This window comes from Patagioenas fasciata, chromosome 21 (assembly GCF_037038585.1).
Source record: "Patagioenas fasciata isolate bPatFas1 chromosome 21, bPatFas1.hap1, whole genome shotgun sequence".
Lineage (NCBI taxonomy): Eukaryota > Metazoa > Chordata > Aves > Columbiformes > Columbidae > Patagioenas > Patagioenas fasciata.
In genome coordinates, this window is record NC_092540.1 from 866,558 (window position 1) to 880,532 (window position 13,975).

General features: G+C 58.1%; 1 long non-coding RNA gene across 1 annotated transcript in view; it reads left to right on the forward strand.

Moving 5' to 3' along the window:
- The window catches only part of LOC136111023 (uncharacterized), a 50,397-nt gene extending 43,709 nt beyond the window's left edge, over nt 1-6,688 (forward strand). Inside the window, exon 5 of the long non-coding RNA XR_010652701.2 lies at nt 6,156-6,688. This is a non-coding gene — a long non-coding RNA (uncharacterized lncRNA). The remainder of the gene's footprint in view (nt 1-6,155) is intronic.
- The last annotated feature ends 7,287 nt before the right edge of the window (nt 6,689-13,975 follow it).

The following is a 13,975-nucleotide window of genomic DNA, read 5'->3' on the forward strand; positions in this document are numbered from 1 at the left end:
CTCTTTCTTCCTTCCAGCGTGCCGAGCTCCTGCTCCGCGGGCAGGACCAGGCAGGGCTGGGGCGCTCGGTGCTGCCCTCGCCTCCGCTCGCCCTTCCGCAGGGCACCCCGCTCCCCGTCCTTTGCGTTCGGAGTGAATCGTGCTGTGCAGAGCCTGGGGAGCAGGGACAGGGCGCCCGGGGGGACGCGGATGCTCCTTTGGGAGGATCGTGTCTTGAGTAACCTGGGGTTGTCCCTTTGGAGCATCGGCTCTCCCACCAGCTCGCACCAGGGGCCACATGAACAGCGTGGTGTCCAGTGCCTGCCAGAGATTGTCCCACAGAGTCGCCTGGCCTGTGCCGGGACACGGCTCAGCCACCTTCAGCAGCAAAGGGCACCGTCCCACGGCCTCTGCACCATTGCAGAGAGAGGAGACCCTCCTGTGTGCAGGCTGGCGGGGGGACATCTCTGCCGTCACCAGCAAGACAGATGTCCAGCCACCTCAAGGAGGTTTTTTTTCTTTTTTCTCTTTTTTTCCCCTTCCTGGAAGCTTCTCCAAGGCAGAGCCTCATAAATCTCGCCTCCCAAGCCCCTCCGGCGGCCCGCTGTCTGCATCCTCTCCATCTTCCCTTCCTTCCCACCGTGAGGCACTGGGAGGCAGGCGGGCAATGCCAGGAGCCCAAGGTGGGTGGCAGGAGACCCCGGGCTCCCTGTCCCCGCCCGCCACACACCCGCTGTGACCTTGGTGGCATCTGGCAGTGCCTCTCCCTCCCTGGTGTTGCGGGGCCTCCCGGTGGGGATGGTGTGGGGCTGTCCTGGGTCTTCTGGGGCTGCTGTAACACAAACGATGAACAGCGACCAGCACATCTCAGACAGCCGGGTCCCCATCTCGGTGATCTCGCGGGCCGGGGCTGTGCTGGGGAGCGGGGGCAGCAGGACCCAGCACTTGCCGAAACCTCCTCTGGAGCCCCTGTCCTGCGGTCACCTCTCCTGCTCAGGGCTGTCCCGGTGTCCCGCCGGCAGCCCACGGTCGGGGTCCCACCGTTCTTCCTCTCGCAGCTGCCTCGGTGACCACAGTGACAAATTAAACTTTGTCAATGGGATGGCGGGAGGGAGGAAAGAAAGCAAAAGAGGAGAAAAAAGCAGAGATTAAGAGCAGGAACTGCAGGGATGCAGCTTCCACCCGTCAACCAGTTTAAAATAAACATCAGATATGCAGAGCGGGGCCGGGAACCCGCCGTGACTTGGAAAAAAAGCGGAGCTGGAAAAAACATCCATCCTTTAGCATTACCGGGTTTAGGGCAGAGCCGGCCTGGTTACCTGTTGCTAATGTGAGTGTGGCTGATGTGTGAAGTGCCGAGTGATGGCTGGGGAAGGAAACGGGAACGTGCGAGAGGAGGAAGGGACGCAGCGCCGGGCTGCGCGCAGAGGGACAGCCGGGCTCGCTCCGCCGTGCCCCGGCTCAGGCTCCTCTCCTCAGGAGGGGAAAATCACCCTGGAGAGGTGGAAAGCAAAGGGATGAAAGAGAAAAGGAGGGAGATGAAGTGCTTCAAAGGGAACCAGCCAGCGGGTTGCGCTTTCGGGGCAGGGGACGTGCTGCTGGCTCTGAGGCGGCTCCGAAGGACGAGTGTGGGAGCCGCGGGTGCCGGAGCGGGGAGCAGAGAGGCAGCAGGGAAGCCGAGCGTCCTCGCGGAGCGCCAGGCAGAGCTGTGGTGCTGAAGCGTGACGCCCTTCTGCTCCCGGCCCGCGGGCAGCGCACCAGCGAGCTCCAGGCAGCTGTATTTACTGTTGCTGTTTGTTGTCGCCCTGGCAGCCTCTGCAATGTGAATTTTCTGTGTCACTGGCTGAGAGGATTCCAGGCAGGTTTTTGATAATGTGTTTTTTTGTAAACCAGGGAGGGAGAGGGGGGAAAGAAGCCACAGGCTAGAAAACTGCTCGGCCCAGAGCCTTTAACTCCTTCATCACCAAATGTGTTGGGCTGGAGTTTGCGGTTGAGCATCAGAGGGTTGTGCTGGAGCTGTGCTTTCCCTGCCTGCGGTGGGAGGAGGGAGGCGAGGAGCGTGGGTGCTGTGGGACAGACCTGCGCTCCCCAGTGCCAGCTTGGGGAGCGGGGTTGTTTCTGCACAAGACGCTTCAGGGGACCCTTAGGGCCCTTCTGGGGCCAGCGGCTCCTGCCGGGCTCTTGAGAGGTCCCTGCTGGTGCCCTAGGACTGGTTTGCAGGAGGGGCTCAAGGCTTTCCCCATGAGCCCGACAACAGCCAGGGAGAAGGATTTGGTGCTTACCCTGTGTCCTCCACACCACCCGCACACACCTCTTCCTCACCTGCTGCTCGGCACGTGTGCGCTGAATCACCCCGTGCCTCAGTTTCCCCTTCTGTACAGAGGGGATGAAGGGGTTTCCCCTGCTGCCCAAGGGGGACAAAGCTAGGACAGCGCTGGCAGAAAGCAGCGTCTGGCTCGCGCCGTCGGTCCTGGGGGTGCCAGCGGCTCTGTGCTCCGGGCAGGTCCCCGGCCGGTGCTGCTCGCCCGCCCGCAACCAGGAGTCTGCATCCCCGCAGTCCCCAGCCCCAGGCTCTTGCCACTTGAAAGCCAGACGAGAGATTGCAGAGGGTTTGATCTCACCATAAACAAACTCAAAATCCAAGTGTAATCTTCTCCTCCTTTGTTTTCGGGTAAAAAGAGCAGCAGCATCTGTCCTCTCCCTGCACTGCTGCCAGATCTCTCAACGTGCGGTGAAAAGCAGCACCAGAATCCCTTCTTTCTTCCTTGCTTTCTTTTTTCTTTCCTTTTTGTCTGGTTTGTGCTTTGGGTAATTAGTGTATCATGGAGAGACAGAGTAGGGGGACAGGAAGGAAAAGCTGTTTATACAGTGAAGTAACTGGCAAAGCATCTTCAGACCTGTCTCTGCTTCCCAGGTGGCACCTCCGGCTTAACCGCTTCCTTGCTGTGACACAGAAGGGGGGATCTCTGCCAAACTTTGCCATCTCCTCCCAAAGAACTTCCCAGGATTAACCCTTCACTCACTCTCCCAGAGGAGAAAGGGGGAGTTTCCATCTCGTCTAGTACCTTATTTCTAAGCAGAGTGGTCAGAGGAGAGGGAGGTGACCCCAGGGCCATGCGTGGGACAAAGAGCGAATCCTGAAATCCGTGTGGTCAGGCAAACATGGGGGTTTCCAGCCCTGCGTTTGTAGTTTTGCAGCCAGCAGTGCTCCTCTGGGGTCCCTGTGGCCAGCCCGGTCCCTCAGCAAAGGGCAAACTGAGGCACCAAATTGTCTGGGCTCCACCAGCAAAGCGGTGCCAGAGCGCAGCTCCAGCACAGCTTCCCCGCACGCCCACCGGCTCCAGCGCCCTCCTCAAACCGCAGCAGAGCCCTGGGCCACCCTGGCTCTCCCAGCTCGCCGTCCCTCCACCCAGCGCCTCTCTCAGCCGGGCAGGAGTGAGCCAGCCTGATTGACACGTGATTGACAGAGCCAATTAGCCAAACTAAGCCAGCTGCATTCAACTGGGTCCTCCAGCAGGCCGGGGGAGGAGGAGAGAAGCAGAGGGAAGGCCAGAATCCAATTCCTCTCCCATCAGGCGTGATTGCTGTTTTTGTTTTATTCTCAGCCTTTTTTAAGATGTCTTGGAGACGCTGCATCTCGTTTCCTGGATGCCATTCAAACAGTGCTCACCAGCTTCCCATCCAGTTGTCAGAGAGCGCGAGGGGGTTGTCATCACCTGGGCACGTTTTCCCAGCTCTGGGATTTCCCCAGGTAAAACGGGGAACTCCTCGTGCCGCAACATGTTCCCAATGAAAGTGCAGCTCAGGGAAGAGCTCCAGCGCCGGGCGGGCAGTGCAGGAGGGTGCAGGGAGCCCTGCTGGGCTCTGCTGCCGGTGCCCTTGGCGCCCAGAGCTGCTGGTGGCTGGAAAAGGAGCAGGTCAAGGAGGCTGGGCCGGGAGCAGGCAGTCACAATAAGGACAGGCCGTGCATGGAGCTTGTCTCTCCGGAGATCTGGGTTTCTTCTTTCTCAATGTTTTTTGACTCATTTCCTCAGCTCACAGTCAGGTATTTACTTAACCTTGCAACTGCGCTGCACGGGGAATGCCAAGTTTGGGGGCTGCAGGCGCTCTCCCTGCTGCTGTGTTTACACGTGGAAGCCGACACGCTCCGCACACGCACGCACGGGCACACCCGGCCCTGGGGCACGCACACGCGTGTGCATGGCGCACGCAGACATGTCACCAGCCCGCAGCGTGGGCTCTGTCACCCTGTGCCAGCCCAGGCCCTGCCGTGACACTGTAAATGCTGCAGACGTGCCCGTGCCAACCTCGTGTGATGGAGGAGACAAATCTCTCTGTATTTGGTGCCCCTGGACCCAAACCCTTGCGGAGCCATCGGAGCGCTGTGTGTGTAAATGAGCACAGACTGGCTGCCTGTGTTTTCATCCAAGCGTAGAGCAGCCAATACGTGGAGTTTGTGGAGGAAAGGCTCAGGCTCTGCTCAGCCTGGAGGAGGTTCAGAGGGGATCTTATCAATGCTCATGAATATCCTAAGGATAGGTGGTCAAGAGGACAGGGCCAGACTCTTATCAGTGGTGCCCAATGACAGGATAAGGGGCAACAGGCACGGACTGAAACACAGAAAACATGAGGACAAACGTCTTTGCTGTGAAGTGCCGAGCCTGGACTGGGCTGCCCGGAGCGGTGTGGAGTCTCCTCTGGAGATATTCAGAGCCCTGCTCCGGTGACCTCGCTTTAGCCAGAGGTTGCACTGGGTGATCTGCAGAGGTCCCTCCAACCCCAGCCAGTCTGGGATCCTGGGGTTTTCGTCACCTCTGTTGTGCTCTGGACCAGTCCACCAAGCTGGGACACTGCAGAGTGAAGGAGCCCACCGCAGGGGTCACGCTCTTGTCAAGACTCTTGCTGGGGTGGGCAAGGCGCGTCTGTGAGCTGCTGCTCAGGCTTCTTCCTTCCCAGCTGTTTTCCCACCCAGCTCAGATGTTGCCATACTCCCTCAAAGGCTGCCTTGTGTTGAATTGCTGGGACCCAAAGCCTCTTTTATGGGTGTAGAGTCAGCCCTTGCTGACCACCACCAAGGTCTGGACAGATCCCAAAGCCTTTACAGATTGTGACCGCTGTTGAAAGGGTTCATTTCTTCCCCTAATGAGATGCAGCCCTCGCTGGGGGCACTGCAGCATCTGTTCAGCAGCTCGTAGCAACCAGGCAGAACAATTTGGTCAAGGGATGGAGAGGAACGCAGCTTCAGCCAGGCCAGGGCTTCACGTGTTCTCCGCAGTGCTTCTGCAGCTTCTGCAATAGCTGGAACCAGCCAGGAGATCCCGTCCAAGTCGCCTTCAGGAGCAGCGACACTTGGACGGGGACAGCGCAGAAAACCACAGGGAGCACAGGGTTTGCACGGCCCCCACGTCCCGGGCAGAGCGCGCTGGGCAGCCCTGAGCCAGGAGAGCAGGCAGCCAGGAGAGCAGGCAGCCCGGTCACCCGGCTGTCCGGCACAGCCACCGCACATCCCCGCAGCGCTCGCCTGCCCCAGCGCGAGCGAACAGCTGAACTCTGCTGGACGGCGGCCACGGGCGCATTGCGCAGCCCTCCCGACGTGCCAGAGAGCCCCTTATCCCCTACCTTCTCCTCCTCTTCCTCCTCCTCCTCACAGCCAGCTGATGGCAGGGAGCGGGCAGGAACCACGAGCCAGAAAAGGGTCCCCATGTGTCCCCGTGTGTCCCATGGGTCTCCATGTGCCAGGCAGGAGCACTGGTGTGTGTTGGCGGCTGGGAGGGCGAGCACAGCGGCCCCTGCATGGTGCCACCGACACACAGGAACTCATGGGGAGCTTTTTGCAATTGATTTTTGCCCCAGCTAAGTGCACATGAAAAACTCATTCAAGGAGCCACTTGAAAACCTTCTCTCGCTCTTACATGTACACACACACTCAGGGTGTCAAATGATTTTGAATCAGCCAAGAAAGGTCTGATCAGCATTAGATGAATGGAAAGAATCCGGCTGACTTAGTAAGCGTTGGATCCAGCCCTGGGTTGCTAGGAAGTAGCTATCAAACCCTGAACAGGCGGCTGAGAGGAGTGAAACTCTACCCAGGTGTTAGAGATCCTGAACCGGGGAAGGAATTTTTCTTCCCTTTGGCTCTGGAACAACAACAATAACGCTTTTTTTTTCCCTTACAGCCTGTTTCTGAACAAAGCAGGCGGGCAATTACCCTCATCCTCATCACTGTTATCTGCAGCTCTCTGAAGTCCCGAGTGGTCACTTTGCCAAGGGATGCACCCTGCAGGCTGTGCCAGCAGCTTCACTCAGCCCCTGCGCAGGGAGCTGCAGGGCACGCTCTGCATCCTCAGTGATCCTCAGTGATCCTCAGTGGATCCTCAATGATCCTCAATGCACCGACAGCCGGGGTTTGCCAAGGGGACCCGCATGGCGAGGTTTTAAAGCGAGTGTGGCAGAGAAGGAGGAAACTGGCAATAGTCCTGGAAATTTAGAGCCCTTTCACTGCCAAGCGCTTTAAAATAAAAAGTATTTATGATAAATTAATGAATTAATATTGTTCTGCCTCCCTAAGTCATGTCACTCGCTCTCCCTCTCTGGGGATGGAAACCGTGTAAGTACCTCATGGATAAACACGTCTCTCGGCCTGGCCGGTGCTGCCCTGCCGCTTGTCCTCGCCCCAGCTGCCTAACAGCGAGGGGAGTGTAATTCCCCTAATTCCCTTGATCCCAGTAACACGTCCCGGGAGGCTCCGTGGCTGCCAGGGAGGTTCCTGCACCACGTTACGGCTTCGCTGGCCTGTGCAGGTCCTTCCCGGAACCCGCCTTCCCGGCTCGCGCGTTTCTGGGAATGAGGTCCCAGCGCTGTTGGTTTGGGGAGCCTGCCAGGATGGTGGGGATTTGGGGGAAATACATGGGGCCCCTGCTCTGCTTAACCCCTTCCCTGCTGGCAGCAGGTTCGGAAGCTGCCACAGGGCTGGTCTGGGCCGGCTCTGGTGACGTGCGATGGATGGGACCTCGCTCAGGAGTGAGTGTCTCGGCCTCCGGCATCGCCGCTCTCCGTGTCTGGAAAGAGAAGATGCTTCTCCGGGTTTCTGGTGGAAAAAGGGAGGGAGGGAAGACATTTCCAGCCAGCCCAAGGCAGCCAGAGCCAAGTGTGAGCCTTGCAAATCTGCGGCCCATACCTCACGGGTTAAGCGAGCCGAGGGGCTGTGTGTGCTAAGGTCAACACAGGCTGCACCTGCCCACAGGCTCCTGTGCGCGGCAGCACAATTGATGGCTTGTTCCTTTCATAAGTGCCGTTGGAGCGCGGTGCCCAGGCCCCGAGCCAGCCTGCTGATCACATAAAATATTATTTGTGTTTAAAAATTCCAGTAATTGACTATGCACCGTTTTTTTCCGAGCCTTCTGCCAAGGGCAGTAAAATGAAAATCCGTCCCAGGTTATTTTCATCATGCAAATTCCCATTTCTGTAAACAGGAGTAAAGCGGCAGGACCCGCTGCTGGCAGCCGCAGGCCGGGCCGGGCCGGCCGCCCGCGTGTGCCGGGAGCACCGGTGGGAGCCGCTGCCCCGCAAGGTGCAGCCGCCGCTGGAGCCCCTGCCCCCCGGGCCCCGTCCCCTCCCGTCCAGCCTGTCCCAGCTCCTCGGGCAGATCTCTCTCCTCTGCTCAGCGCCGGGTCTCGGGATGCTCTGCTCTTGCGCAGGAGTCTGCCCAGGCCTCACCTCTCATTTATCAGCCCAGCCTGGAGGAAGGGAGCGTCCTTTAGCCGGGAACCCGGCGCTGCCGGATGGACCCCCCTTGCAGGCCGTGTGGCAGCAGAGGCAGCCGCGGAGGGGACGGCGCGTTTGGGCTGGGTGGCTCGGGCAGGCTGCACCCGCGCTCCCACGCTGATCCCACGGCGGTGAGAGTGGGGGGAAAGTGCTGCTCAGCCACAGTGGGGCAAGGCTGGACCCCCCAGCTTCTCCAGCTCCAGCACGGGTTTCTCACACAGCTGCGCTGAGGCACAGGCGCAGCGGTGCTGGCGTGGACCCCGGTGACAGGCGGCTCTGCTGGTGCCGTGTTGATGGTTCACAGCCATCCCAGGACACTGCGGGAACCACGGCGCGGTTAGAGATGTCCCACAGCAGGACACCGGCCCCGAGCCCTCGGGAAGCCTGTTCGGGTGGTCCGGGGCAGGACTGGCAGATCAGTGCTCTGGCAGCTTTGGAGAGCGAGGGGGAGATCTGGAGAGGATCAGCGGATCCTGGTTCTTCGGCTGCTGTTTCTAGAGCTGCGCAGACTTTGAGGTTTCGAGGCCAGGGCTAGGAAGAGGTCTGGAAAGCAATAGTAAGCATTACCAGAAAACCCCAAAACTTCTGAAGTTGCGTTAGAGAGAGCAACAGCTCTAAGTCTGTGCCTTGGGGCATGCAGCAGCACGGCCGGGCTGAGGTTGGGGCAAACAGCTGCATGAATTATCCCATTCTCGCTCATTATGAGGCCTCTTTGTACCCATTTTGGAAGCACGTGGGAGCAGCTGGGTTCGGGTGGGACACTGGGCCACACAAGGCCCTGACCTACTTGGAAATGGCAGTTTTCTTCCTATGGGCCTTTTGGTTTTGCACACATAAGCAAAGATGACATTTCATTCTCTTTAAGGAGGGGGGTGGGAGACCTCGCTAAGAATTCACATCTGTTTTGGAAACAAGTCAATGCAGGAAAACTACCCACATGCAGAAGTAATGTGGTTTTGATTGTATTGCACTCTATAGAAAGTAGTGCACACATATTAAACTATATTAGACAGTATAATAATGGCTTACAGTTAGTCTGCCTTTCATCTGGATGGGCTTCACAAGCGGCACAGCGATGCAGAAGCCTCTCCAGTGCCACCGAGGTGCAGCCGCTCTGCTGCGTCTCTGCCAATCTGGATCAGCACAGCAGCATCGGACAAACGTCCACCAGAAACGCTGTGAGGGAGCAGAGAGGCTGGACTGGGGACCCACGAGGTTCCTGTCCCCCGCGTGCCCCGAGTGTAACGTCCAGGAACAGGGAGATCTGCAGGTGACTGCCGGAGTAAGGACTACAGGGGGGCAACTGCATTATGTTTTATTTTAAGGTGATCCCCGCAGTCTAAATCTTGGCTAATTACTTTGGCTCCATCTTAAATGTTGCATGATTAATAGATATGGATGTGTGTTTAACTAAAACCTATCACGTTTGAAGGGAATAATAACAATAATAAGTTTTTCCATCCATTGAGATCCAGACCACTTATGATAATTAAAATTGCATGACACTGCCAGTGAGGGTCTTGAGCTGGTTCCCAGTTACCCTGGTAATCCTGCTCTGCCTCCCTTTATTGCTCCAGGGATCTCAGGTGGATACTGGCATTTCATTTTATTTTACCCTTGTCCTCCTGGCGCGCCGCGTTGTTCTGTAACACATCCGGCACCTCGTGTCCCGCGGCACGGTCCGGTGAAGCGCTTTCTGATGTGTTTGGTGCACGTGGGCCAGCATCCGGGGAGCAGGATCCCCAGCAGAGGCTGCCGGGTGGCGCAGGGGCCGTGTGCTCTGCATCCAGCCACAAAACGCGGCTCCAGGAGCTCGTCCAGCTCCGCTCTGGGTTCTGCCGGCCGGGCCCTTGCTTGGTGCGGGTCCGGCCGGGCGCTGGCGCGACTCGCTCCGTGCACAGGGCCCAGCGCTCCACGTGTTTATAGCACAGCGGTGACTAACAGGCTCAGCCCCGCAATTCAGGGGCGTTTGTACAAACAAGGAGATGAGAGGCAGAGGGGAGGGAACGGGTTTGAAATGCCGGCTGTAAACACGACACGTTCCGAGTAAAGATGACTCGTAGCAGGGTGACCCGAACTAACAAACGTTGCAAGAGCGGAGCAACAGGGAGCGCGCCCAGCGCCCGTGTGCCGGCGTGGAGCTGAGCTTTCACAATAAATGATTAAAGCATGGTTCAGATCCCGTCAAATGGAACGGTGCTAATCTAATCACAATCCATCTGGCACTGCCACATCTGTCCCAACACCTCCACCTCTTCATTTTCAATCAGCCTTAAATAGTACATAATTATTAATGTCTACCCGCCTGTCAGACGGCACAGGGGATTCACTTATCTCTCAAGATTGGCTAAGGCAAGACGCTGATATCGATGGATCTAGCGCCAGGCTGGGGGGCAGTCAGCCTTTTACTGGGCGTTTCAGGCCTCCCGCGGGCACCGTGGCTGTGGGTCGGGAGGGGACGGTCGTGCGCAGCCCCCGGAGCTGTCACCAGCCAGCACCAAGGGCCCGGCTGCAAACACTTCTTGTGCCTGGGAGAAAGCCCGGACTCGGGCCTTTCCGTGTTCCCTCTGCAGCCGGGGCCGCGCTCACCAGCCAAACCGAGCAGCCCAGCAGCTCACCAACCCTCAACATTTTTATTGTGAGCCTCCCAAAATCTGGAGATCTGTAAAGCCTCAGGAATCATGTGGCTACGTGAAAATCTCATATTTTCCTGTCCTTGTGGCTGAGATAAAGCTCAAAAATATGAACTGGAGCAATGTGCAACCCAGAAAGTAAACATGTTTTTTTCTCAATGATTTTTAAGCTTGCTGCCTCAGGTGTGGAGCCGTGAGCCGTGATTTCCTAACCATCAGGATTGAAGTCCTACTTGAGCCCAGCCCAAATATCTGCTGTGCTGCAGCCCTGAGCTGGATGGCAAAGCTCAGAAACAGCCTCCAGAAAGCGGAGCCGAGAGCAAATGCCTTGTGAAAGTTGAGTGAGCCGCCCCTGGATGTTTCCAGAATAAGTTACCAAATAACCAGTGTCTTGGGGATAGCTGGTGAGCCCTTGAAACAAATATTCATTTTTTTGATCAGCGCGATCGATCCGTGGGCGCCGCTCGGTGCTTAGCTGGATTTGGAGGTTGAAAGATGCGCCGTCGCAGTTCACAGTTTGTTCACAGACAAATCCCGCTGGTTTGTTTGTTTGCGGGTCTTTCTTCTCGGAAAGAGCCTGCTCAGCACGTCCAGGTGAAGCTGCTCTCGCACCGCGCCGGGCATTCAAAGCAGGGGAGGCAAAGGCAGATCGGGCGGAGGGGAGGGCTGAGCTGGAGCACAGTGCTCCTTTCCTCTGCATTCGCCAGGAGAGGCCATTTCCATAGGGCTTGCAAAGGCCAGAGGTGCACTCTGCTCCTTGGTGCAGCGGTGCAGCCCGGCTCGAGCCACAGGGAGCTGTGGGGCTGGGTGACAGACCCATGTGTTCCCCAGGCCCTCCCAGCCCCGGCCCCGGCGCTGGCTGGGCGAGGGGACAGGCCCCGGCGCTGGGGTCTGCCTGGGGAAGGGGCGACAGCAGTTTGCTCTGGTCTGGGTCTACCCCGGCTCTCCAGCAAGTGCTGGCCCATGGACTGATCTGCTTCAAAAGTAAGGATGGATCAGTGGCGTCTCTTGGCTCAGATGCAAAAGCTTGGGAAACGGCCGTGATTTATAGACCTCTGTTTGGTTGGAGTTTCAGGCTTGCTTGAAATCTGGGGGAAAATGTGGAGGATGCAATGAAGGAAGGAAAAAACCAAAGCCCCGCTAATTGAAACCGATGGAGACGTTCCTGAGGCACAGGCCACGCGCCCCCGTTGCGGGTCCTTCCTGGGTCCCTGGGCTGGCGCCAGGGGTGGCTTTGCTCCCCGCCATGGACAGGTGTCCGTGAAGGGGAGGAGCGCTGCTCTGCTGTGCCCCCAGGAAGCCGCCCTGGCAGCTTTGTGGGGTTTTGGGTCCAAACGTGGCAGCAGCACACGATGGGCGCTGGCCCGGCTGCAGACCCTGCCAGGCTCTCGCGCTCCCTCGCCGCCGGGGCCGCAGCAGCAGGCTCAGCACCCATGGTGCTCCAGCGCAGCCTGCCCCTCAGCCCGCCTTATTCCCCTTTCTCTTTCTGCCGTTTTATTGTCTCGATCATCTCTGGACACTGGTTTGACTTTGATCTCCGGAAACTTTGGCATTGCTCCTAAAAAATATATGTATATATTGGGAAAAAAAAGGGGGGGCGGAGAAGAGAAAAGCCGAGCCTTTGTTCCCCACAGCTGTTGTCGTGCTGTAGCAAATCTCCGTACAGGTATTAAACGCTTACCATTGATCAAACAGTCGGTGGTCCGGCGTTACTGGCACGGACCTGCTGAAGCCAGGTTATTTACACTAGAAATAATTTGGTTCCTGAGGTCTTGCTTGAGTTAAGCAGAAAAAAAATAAAAGCCCAGAGAGGCAGGGAGCGGAGGCGGCAGAGCCGCTGCTCCCCCAGCGCCGAGGGGCTGTGGGGACACGGGGACACGCGGGCGGGAGCGGGACTGCAGCACCGGCGCTGCCGCCACCCGAGGTGTGGCTGTCCCACCTCCTGCCACGGGTACCGAGCGGCACCAGCAGCGCCCCGCGTGCTGCTCCTGCCCCTGTGCCGGCGGGACGGTCCCACCGCCGTGGGTCAGGGCTGCCCCTCGCTGCAGCGGTGACACGGAGCACGGCGGGTACGGGAACCAAACCGGGGGAGAGGCTGGGGCGTCGTCTGGCTCCCACATGTGCTGAGGTAGTTAGGAAGATTTATAGGGGAGAATGCGAGGCTTTTTCTTTTTGGCTTTATAATAATACATTAGGCTTTTAACCTCTGACCGGGAGCTCTGGCGAGGGGATGATCCAGGCAGCGCCGGGTGGCTCCCAGCCCTGCGGGGAAGGGGAGCGGGTGGGGAACGCCCCCGGTTGGGACCCCGGCACAGCCGCCGCGGGGCCGGGCCGTGGTGCCGGAGGGGTTAACGCGCTCGGAGGAATGTGAGAGTGCGGCGGCTGTCTTGAGGTCACCTGTGAGGGATTAGCGGGCAGGCAGACAGTTGTTGTTTGAGGACTGTCTGAGGCCGGGGAAGGGGCTCGGAGGGCTGGGGATGGGGAGGGTGGCTGGGGGCTGCGGGTGGGATCTTCCTGTCCTACTGCGCCGCTATCAGCTGCATTTGTGAAAGCCCAACTGTAAACTGGCTGTGTTTTCTGCTGAGGAAATAAATCCATCAGCAGTGGGAAGCGGCGGGACGGGAGTGGGGAGGCGAAGGGGATCCCCGCAGCCCAGCCCTGCCAGCCCCAGGCGGGCGGCCGAGGCGCTGAGCGGGAGCCGGAGTGTTGCAGGCATGGCCGAGCCGTCAGTGCTGTCCACACGTGGGCTCCTTCCATGCCAGGGACATCTCCCTCCGCTGAGCACCCTGAGATCAGCTGGTCCTGGGCTCCCAGGTAGAGCCGTGACTGTGCAGAGCTCGGCCGGGCCGGGACGAGGGTGCGAGGGCAGCGCGGAGGAGCCGCTGCATTAGCGCTGAGCAGGGTCAGCCCGAGGCTTTGTACGCCTTCACGTGGTCAGAATCGATCCACAGGACTGTGGTACCCGCCTCACTGCTGCCTCGGTGCTGAGTCCCTGAGCATCTCCCTCTACCGCTTTGCCCGGCTCTGCCGCTGGAGCAGAACCAGGAGATCCCAGCTCCCAGTGGCCTGGGATTCGGCTCAGCACGGGAACTTTTCCTGTACTATTGCTGTGGTATCTGCTGTGCCTCTGCACATGAAAGGTATTATATGAGGATAAATTCTTAATCATCACAATAATCAATCATTCTCTACCTATAATTTAGTTGAAATTAATCCAGCAGACGAGCAGAGGGCCAAATGGTAATCTGTGTCCTGGGTGTCTTTATTAACTTGGAAGGAGAGCATCTTCGGTTCAAATACAGAGGAAAGCTTGACAAAGTGCACCCTGACGTTTTCCATTTTAGAAGGGAGAAAATAAAAAAAGACAAACCCCACAGAATAAACACTTCGTACTTTAAAAAGCCTCATGATTTCTAAAGTCAGGCTCTGGGTTTGGGCTGGATCTGACTCACAGCTTTAAACGCTGAAGGGAGGGGACGGAGCCGTAATAAGCAGGGAACACCCAGTGCTTACCTGCAGAAGGTTTATCCTTGTGGTTTATTTAAATAAAGGAGCCCAAGTTGCATTTCAGGGCTTGTAGTTGCCTTTACGCATCGGGT